Source organism: Pan troglodytes, chromosome 4, assembly GCF_028858775.2.
Source record: "Pan troglodytes isolate AG18354 chromosome 4, NHGRI_mPanTro3-v2.0_pri, whole genome shotgun sequence".
In the NCBI taxonomy this organism is placed as follows: domain Eukaryota; kingdom Metazoa; phylum Chordata; class Mammalia; order Primates; family Hominidae; genus Pan; species Pan troglodytes.
Window position 1 is genome coordinate 87,089,121 of NC_072402.2, and position 9,347 is coordinate 87,098,467.

Consider the following 9,347-nt stretch of genomic DNA (forward strand, 5'->3'; position numbering starts at 1 on the left):
AGTTATATCCTTTTTTCTTCCTAAACTAGAGTAATCAAACAGAAGAGTTCATGCATATCCTCATCTGCCAGGCATCTTGAAGTGTCATAATAGTAAAACATAGTATTAAAATTATATTAGCTAATACAATTATTTTACTTATAAAACAAAGATCATATTGTCTTTATATCCAAAATAATCATTATAGGTTGGCCAAATGTGAGGAAAAAATATCATATAGAATACTCACGGTAAAACAAAAATCACTGGTTTTTCTAATGATATATACATTTACCAGTCTTATATTCATACTCCAAAAGTCAGTTATTTTTACTTGCTATGTTATTCAAAACAGTTAACAATTTTTAGTTTTACAGTTAACTTATTTTTACTGAAGATTTATGAATAATGGCTTGAGTATTTTTCTTAAACATAAACATTTAAATCTAATGACATACAAACAAAAGGGCAGATAATAGAAAGCCAACTAAGAAATCTATTAAGAGTAGATTGGCTAAAAGGGCTAGTGAAAATATTGTTCCCAAAGAATTTCTAGGGCTGGGCCCAGTGGCTTACACCTGTAATCCTAGCACTTTGGGAGGCCAAAATGGGTGGATCACTTGAGGTCAAAAGTTCGATACGAGCCTGACCAACATGGTGAAATCCCAACTCTACTAAAAAAACACAAAAAGTTAGCCAGGCGTCATGGCCGACACCTGTAATCCCAGCTAATTGGGAGACTGAGGCAAGAGAATCACTTCAACCTGGAAGGCGGAGGTTGCAGTGAGCCGAGATCACGCCATTGCACTCCAGCCTGGGCAACAAGAGCAAAACTCTGCCTCGAAAAAAGAAAAAAAAAAAAAAAAGGATTTCTAGAAAGTAAAGTTGTAATACAAAAAAAGATAATATTTCTTATAAAACTAGAGCAGTATACCTTAACTTTGGTTACACAAATACAATGACACAAAGTTTTTGATATTCCCAATGTTCAGTTCACATCCTGTATAAATACATCCTGTATAAATTAAATTAAATTAAATAAGAGTAGTTAGGTCTGTAAGCCAAGCGTTAGTAATCTTTAAAGCTCTGCATGCAGTTTTTACACATTGTCAAGTTTTAGAAGCAATCAAGACTGACTTCTGCAGGACAGCGTGAGGAACTCCTCTGACCTGCCCCTCAGTGAAACTGGTGAAAATTACCAAAAAACCCCAATCATTTGAATCATTTGAAATGGGCTTAAGATAAAACTGCACATGAAGATGCACCTATTATAGAAAACCTACAAAAAATGGTAAAGATAGGCGAGATTTTGTGGTATTTGAACCAAGATAGCTTCTTCCCTTTTCACTCTGAACTCAGTGAGGCAGAGACTCCACTCCAGATTGCTGCAGCTAAGAACATAGGGCTTTCTCTTCACCCGGCTCCCAGATGGAAGCTGTTCTTCCAAGAACAAGTAAAACTTTAACATTTGTCATCCTGTCTCCAGCTACCTATTGCTGAGGACAACCCTTGGGTGAATGCAGTTGAGGTTGTGCTTTCCTTCTTCCACACATTCCCTACTTGTGGAAAAGAGGCAGTATATTGGATGTGGTGCTCTGAGAATACTCTGGCCCTAGTAGACCTTCCTTAACTTGTGAGATGATGTTTGTATAACAGCAGAGGCAAGCAGAGACGACGCCAGGCTGCTCACCCTCTTCCCCTTCCACAGCACTCAGTACTTACAGTGGAGCTGTCACTCAGAGGAAACCTTAACATTTTCTCCAACCCCAAATTCCAGAGCCATAGATCAGAGATTTTGCCTGAGGGGAGAGTAACCTAATAAAACAGATGATTTAATCTCTTTCCAAAGGACTGCCTTCATTTGCAGCATAGCATGGAAAATTTTAAACCTAAACATACTGTAAAATTCAGTGGAGGTTGTGATGAAAACTAATTTGAAGAAAATTTGTGGGTCTAATGGGAATAAGATGTAGCCTGTATTCCTGTTACTTAGCAGGGAGAACTGGGAAATAAGCTGAGAAAACACTTCAGGGGTCAGAAAATTTCAAATACTTAATTCAGAAACTGTTAAATATTTTCTCCAGAAATCTACAATTTGATTGAATTAGTTTGTAGAGGTATTTATGCCTCAGGGCATTATTGAAAACAATAACTGTCAAAAACAGCCTGTAATTAACGGAGCGTGACAGCTGTGTATGGTCAGGGAAAAAGTGGAAGAGAGCCTTACATGACCACTGCACCGTAGATGTAGTATGGTATACCCAAAGATGTGTCTTCATGAGGAACAGACTCATACTTTGCATGGAGAGTAGTCAAAAATATTCCACCTAGTCATTAAAGATATAAACAAGCAAATTACAATCACAAGCCTCACAGGACAGTATGCAAAGATCCTATATATATTGCCTAAAATATCTAATTTCAAAAAAAAGCTTATGAGGTATTTATAAATAAAGTATTATCCTACAGCAGAAAAAAAGGCAATAGAAACTGCTCGTGAAAGCAGCTAAATTTCAGATTAAACAGAAAAAGATTTCAAAGTAGTCATTATAAATAAATATGCTCATTAACCTAAAGCAAGGCACAGTTAAGGAAGTAAAGAAATATATCATAACAGTGTTGCATCAAACAGAAAACATCAATAAAAATATAATTTATTTTAAAAAGAGTAAATGGAAATTGTGTAGTTAAAAAATACAATAACTGAAATGTATAACATTTAGTAAAAGGGTGTAACAGTAGATTTGAAATGTAAACATAGAGACAAAAACACACACTTCATAATAAAAATGCTGAAAGTCAAAGAAAAGAAAAAGACTGTTGAAAGTAGCAAGAGAAAATGGCATATAACTTACAAGAAACTCCCAATAAGACAGAAGCTGACATTTCAGAAAAATTAACAGAAGCTAGGAGGCAAACTATTTTAACATATTCAAAATACTCAAAAAAGCCAGCAACAACAAAAACTGTCAATCAAGTGTCCTATACTCATCAAAGCTCTCTTTCAAAAATGAAGGTGAAATAAACACATGATTCAATAAAGAGAAACTGAGACATACTCTTTCTTACTGCTCTGCCTTAAAGACATATTTCAAAAATTCTTCAGGTTGAAAGCAAGTTCTGCAAATGGTAATTATAACCTATAAAAACAAACAGAATACTGATAAAGTTAATTACATAATTATAAAGGAGACTATAAATGCATATTTTATTCTTCCCTATATTAACTGATTTTAAAAGCCATTGTATAAAATAATATGTGTAAAATGTATTGCATATACATTTAGAATAGACATATAACACATAGAAATGCAGTATATGTGTAATATATTTGTCAACAACAGCACAGCAGTGATTGGTGGGCACAAAGCTGTAATGGGTTAAAAAAATGATGACAGATGATAGAGTCATAACAATAAGAATGTCTTGTTGGGTTTTTAACACTAATTAAGGCATTACATGTAACAATAATTCCATTTAATGGGGATAAAGGTGATATATAGTAGTAATGTTTACATATAATACTGAATTAAGCTGGTATAAATCTGATATTGTCCTAATAAGTTAAAGTGGGTATGATAAATGTTAGAGTGAACACACAAATGCATACACACACACATACACACAACTAGAAAATGGTGCAGAAAGCATTAATAAAATCAAAATGCCACATTAAAACACAGTCATTTAATACAAAATAAAGCATTAAAGTGAAATAGAGGAAAAAAAGACGAGATATACAACACAAAATATAAAATAGTGGACAGAAGTCTAACTATATCAGTAACATTATTACTGATAGATTAAACATTTCAATCAAATAAAGATTCTAAGACCTAATTTTTACAAAATGATACAACTTTATGTTGTATACAGGAGATGTATTTTAGATTAGAAAACAAATAGATTGAAAGTAAAAGGATGGAAAAGATTTATCAGGCAAACAGCAACCACAGGAAAGCTGATGTGACTATACTAATAGCAGACAAAATAGACATTAAAATAAAAATGAGTTACTAGAAATAAAGAGTATATTTTATAATAATAAAGCAACCCATCAGAAAGGTATAACAGTTTAAAACATATGTGCACCAAAAAACATAATACCAAAATGCATAAATTAAACACTGACAGAAATTAAGGGAGAACTAGACAATTTAACAATAATAGTGGGAGACTTCTATATTCCACATTTAATAATAAATAGTACGTAGTCAGAAATTCAACAATCAAATAGAAGAATTGGAACACTATAAACTTAGTAGGCCTGGCAGATATTCATAGCACCTTCCACCAGCAACACAGAATATAGATTCTTCTCAAGTGCAATTGAAGCATTATTCAGGATACATCATGTTAAATGTCATTAAAAAAACTGAATACATTTAAAATGATAGAAATAATACAAAATATGTTCACCAACACAATGAAAGAAAATTAGAAATCAATGACAAGGAAAATTTGTACATACTTACAAATATATAAATATTAAACAACACACTCTCAAGTAGCCAAAAAATTAATAAAATTTAAAAGGGAAGTTATAATACATTAAGAAGGATGACAATGAAAACATGGTATTTACAAACTGCTGTGAAAGCATTGCTTAGAGGGAAAATTATAGCGGTAAATGTCTATATTAAGTTAGAAAAAAGAACTCAAAACAAAAACTTAATTTTCCAACTTACACCATCAACAAAAGAGCAAACTAAACCTAAGACAAGCAGAATAAAATAAATAATAATTGCTAGATAGTAAAATAGAAAGTAGGTGAAAAGAAAAAATAAAGAAAATCAATGCAACCAAAAGCTGGTTCTTTGAAAAGATCAATAACATTGACACAACTTTAAATTTACCAAGAAGGAAATGGAGAAGAGTGAAATAACTAGAATAAGAAATGAAAGAGGAGCCATTACTACTGACATAATCAATTTAAAAAAATTAAAAAGAAATGTTGTGAACAATTGTACGCCAACAAACTAGATAACTTAGATATAATGGACAAATCCCTAAAAGACAAACTGTCAAATTTGACCCAAGAACAAATACACAATTTGAATAGATCTATGAGAAGTGAACAGACTGAATCCGTATTCAAAAACCTGTCCACAAGGAAAATGCCGTTCCTAGATGTTTCAACTAACCCAAGTCTTCCAAATATTTAAAGATAGTTCACGAAAATGGTTTACAAATTATTCTCCTCCACTTACCTCCCAAAATAGAATACTTCTCAACTAATTTAATGAGGCCAATTTATCCTAAAATGAAATACAAACAAATCACCAACAGAAATGGAAATCTTTAAACCAATATCCCTTATGAAGCTCTATGCAAAAATCCTGCATAAAGTACTAGCAAACTGAGTCCAGAAATACATAAAAAGAATTATACACTCCAACAAAGTAGGATTTACTCTAAAAATGAAGGTTGACTGACCATCTAAAAATTATTATTGAAATACAATTTACTAAAATAATAAAAAATGAAAATCATGCTATCATCACAATAAATGCAGAAAAAACATTTGACAAAACCCAGAAACTTTCAATAACAAAAGCACTAAAAAATAACAATGTGAAGGAACTGCTCCACTCCCTGAAGCTGATGAAGGGAATCATGAAAACTCCACAGCTAACATCATACTTACAGGAAAAAGACAGGATGCTTCCCACTTACAGCCAATAAAAAGACAAGGATGTCTATTCTTGCTATTTTAGTTAGCATTGTGCTAGAGATTCTAGTTAGGCAAGAACAAAAAGAAAAGTAGATGAGAAAGGAAGAATTGAAACTATATTAACAGACCATGTGATTATATGTATAAAATCATATGAAATTACTAAAAAATTAAAAGTAATGAGTTTGGCATGGTTGTAAGATACAATATCAATATCAAAAAATCAGTTACATTTCTATGCTCTTGCAGTGAATATTTTTAAATGTATTTTTTAAAGTTTAAGTTATAATAGCATCAAAAAATCATATACCCAGGAATAAATGTAACAGAAAAACAAAGTGTCTACTCTAAAAACTGCAAAGCATTGTTGAAAAAACTAAAGAAAATCTAAGTAAATGAAAAAATACCCAGGTTCATGGATGAGAAGACCTAATGTTGTTAAGATGGCAATACTCCTCAAACTGACCTCCAGATTTACTGCAATTCCTATGAGAATCTTAGCTAACTTTTCTGTGGAAATTGACAAGCTGGTTCATGTAGAATTGCAAGAGACCTAAGGAAACAAACAAAAAAGTTGAACCCTTACATTAGACCATATAAAGAAATTAACTCAAAATATATTAAACACCTAAATGTAAAACCAAAAATTAAAAAATTCTTAGAATAAAACATAAGGGCCCATCTTTTGGACCTTTGATTGGCAAAGGATTCTTAGATATGACACCAAAAGCAGTAGCCACTCACGCACACAAAAATTGATAAACTGGACTTAATCAAAATTAAAAATGTTTGTACTTCACAGGACATCATCAAGAAAGGGAAAAGTCTGCCCAGAGAATGGGAAAAAAAATTTACAAATCACATGTTTGAAAAGGAAATCCTAATATGCGTATGCATATATATATATATATATAATCATACAACTCAAAAATAAAAACAACACAATTAAAAAATAGGCAAAAGATCTGAATAGACATCTCTTCAAAGGAGATATACAGATGGTCAGTAGGTGTAGCCATGCTCCAAAGAACTAAAGAAAACAGTGAATAATAGAAAGTGTTGAGCTTACAGGAAGAGCAAATATGAAAAGAAACAGCTTGCTGATACTCCGTTAGCTTATAAGGTAACAAAACTGGCTGATACCAGTTAGAACCAATATGGACAACTATGGTCTGTGTGGAACGAACTTGCTGACATCACAGCCTAAATTTCCATTGCCTGTTTCATATCACGCCCCCACCCAAATTTGCACATGCAACCCATGAAGGGGTATGAAGAGACAACTGTGCCTATCGGGGAACTTTACAGGGGGAAAGGGGTAGGGACACAGATGTGAACTGGCCTTTTATCTCACTGTTGGTGGACACAAAATAAAGCTTTTTTGTTTTGCTTTGCTTTTTTTTTTTTCGTTCTCAAAACCTAGTGCCATGGTATTTGCTTCTAGGGCATCAGGCAGCGAGCTCTTTAGCTCTTTTCTCAACAACGTAAGTACTCAAAAAAGTTCTCCAAGTCATTATTCATCAGGGAAGTGCAAATCAAACTCACAGTTTGATACCACTTCACATCACTCAGATTACTAGAATCAAAAAGTAAGATAACAACAAGTGTTGGCAATAATGTGTAAAAATGAAACCCTCCTATTCTGCTGAAAGGAATTTGAAAATGATAGAGCTGCTTTAGAAAACACTTTAACAGTTCTTAATTTTATTAAATATAGAGTTGCATTATGACCCATCAATTTTACTTCTAGATGTATACCTGAGAAAAAAGCACATATTTACATATACATAATCTTGCATGCAAATTTTATAATAGCATTATCCATAATAGCAAAAATGTAGAAATTGCTTGCTTTGGCAACACACATACAGAAAAATTGTAATGACACAGAGAAGATTAGTATAGCCCCTGTGCAAGGATGACAGGCAATTCATGAAGCATTCTATATCTTTATTGTACATTTAAAAATAACTAAAAGTATAATTAGATTGTTTGTAACACAAAGAATAAATGCTTGAGGAGCTGGATACCCAATTTTTCATGACATATTGCATGCCTGTATCAAAATATCTCATATGGCACATAAATATTTATACCTACTATAAACCACAACATTTTTTAATGTGGAAATAAAAACACTTACTATATATCCACAATTTTTTTTAAATGTGGAAGCCAACCAAATGACTGTCAATGGAGAAATAGATAAACAAAATGTGATGTATCCATTTAATGGAATATAATTCAAACATAAAAGAATGACGTGCTGATACATGCTATAACATGGATGAATCTTGAAATCATTACACTAGGTGAAATAAGCTAGTAACAAAAGTTTTACATACTGTATGATTCCATTCATATGAAAGTTCAGAAGTGGGAAATCTATATATACAGAAAATAGATTAATGATTAGATCTGGGCAGAAGTGTCTTGAAGGAGGTGACAGCTGAATGTTACAGGGTTATCGGTTTGTTTTTGAATGATGGAAATGTTTTAAAATTGATTACTGGAATAATTTCACATATTCATTAATAAACTGTCAACCATCAATGTATACTTTATATACAGAAATTATACAGTATATAAATTATATCTCAACAAACCTGTTTAAAAATAATGGAATAGGATTCTTATAAGATGTAAGAATCTGTATGTGTGTGACTATCTCTTTACAACTCTCTATTACATACTTATATTTTTATTTATCTGTATTTCTATAAATGTCTGCATTTACATCTCTAAATATTCACCAATCTACATATGTGTCTATTCACCAATTTTTTATTATCTCTTTTAATTTTTACCTATAAACACTGTGCTGGGATATTTTTTCTCTCTCTTTTTTTTGGAATGGAATATTTTATTCTCAAGCTACATATTAATATTTATTTGTTCTTTTATGCTGTAAGCTATGTTGCAATGCCTAGTGCTAAATAAATTATGCTCAGTTTAATTAAAATGTATTAATCAGTAAATGCATAAATCTTTATTGTGAGCAATTGTTTTCTACATTTAACCATTTAAATATCCTCTTTAATTGAAAAACTGATGTATATATCTATATCTCTCTATAAATATATAAATGTAGATAGATCTAGATATATTGCAATCATTGCAAAAATCACTTATATGTAAAAGTTACCTCACCTAAAGTTGTTAAATACACATGAAATTAAGTTCCTTTCTTACTTTAAAAAATTACCTTGATGAGGTAATAACTGGAATGCCAATTTGTTTACATTTTGCTTAATTAATATATTAAACAATATCATTACTTTGATGTTAGTATTAGTATTGCTGATTTTTAATGTCAATAAGTTTATATATTCAGGATTTCCTATTAGTTTCAAAGTGGAATCATTAGTACTCATTAAAGGACAACCTCCTGTTAATGAAGAGAAACATTTTCTTATACTCAGAAGCATAGACCTAGCAATGACTGATAGTAAATAAGATGACAGATATGTGCAAAACTTCAAAAGTTTTTTTTCCTTTTTCAATTTAATGCTTTAATGCTGATCTTCAGAGAATTCTTCGTATCTCATTAAAGAGTATTAGTGAAGATGTATCAAAAAATGGTGTAATTGGGAAAACATTTGAGTGAAACTTTGACATTTAAAAACATTCTAATTTGGGATAGGATTTTAGGAAATCTGGAATGTAGTCATGTTTTGGCTCTAATTACCTGTTA

The 9,347-nt window shown here is 31.5% G+C and overlaps 1 non-coding gene across 1 annotated transcript; it reads left to right on the forward strand.

The window, feature by feature from the left end:
* Positions 1-7,499: 7,499 nt before the first annotated feature.
* On the forward strand, positions 7,500-7,605 carry LOC112209283 (U6 spliceosomal RNA). The gene has a single exon (XR_002944034.2). It is a non-coding gene; the product is annotated as a U6 spliceosomal RNA (small nuclear RNA).
* Positions 7,606-9,347: the final 1,742 nt, after the last annotated feature.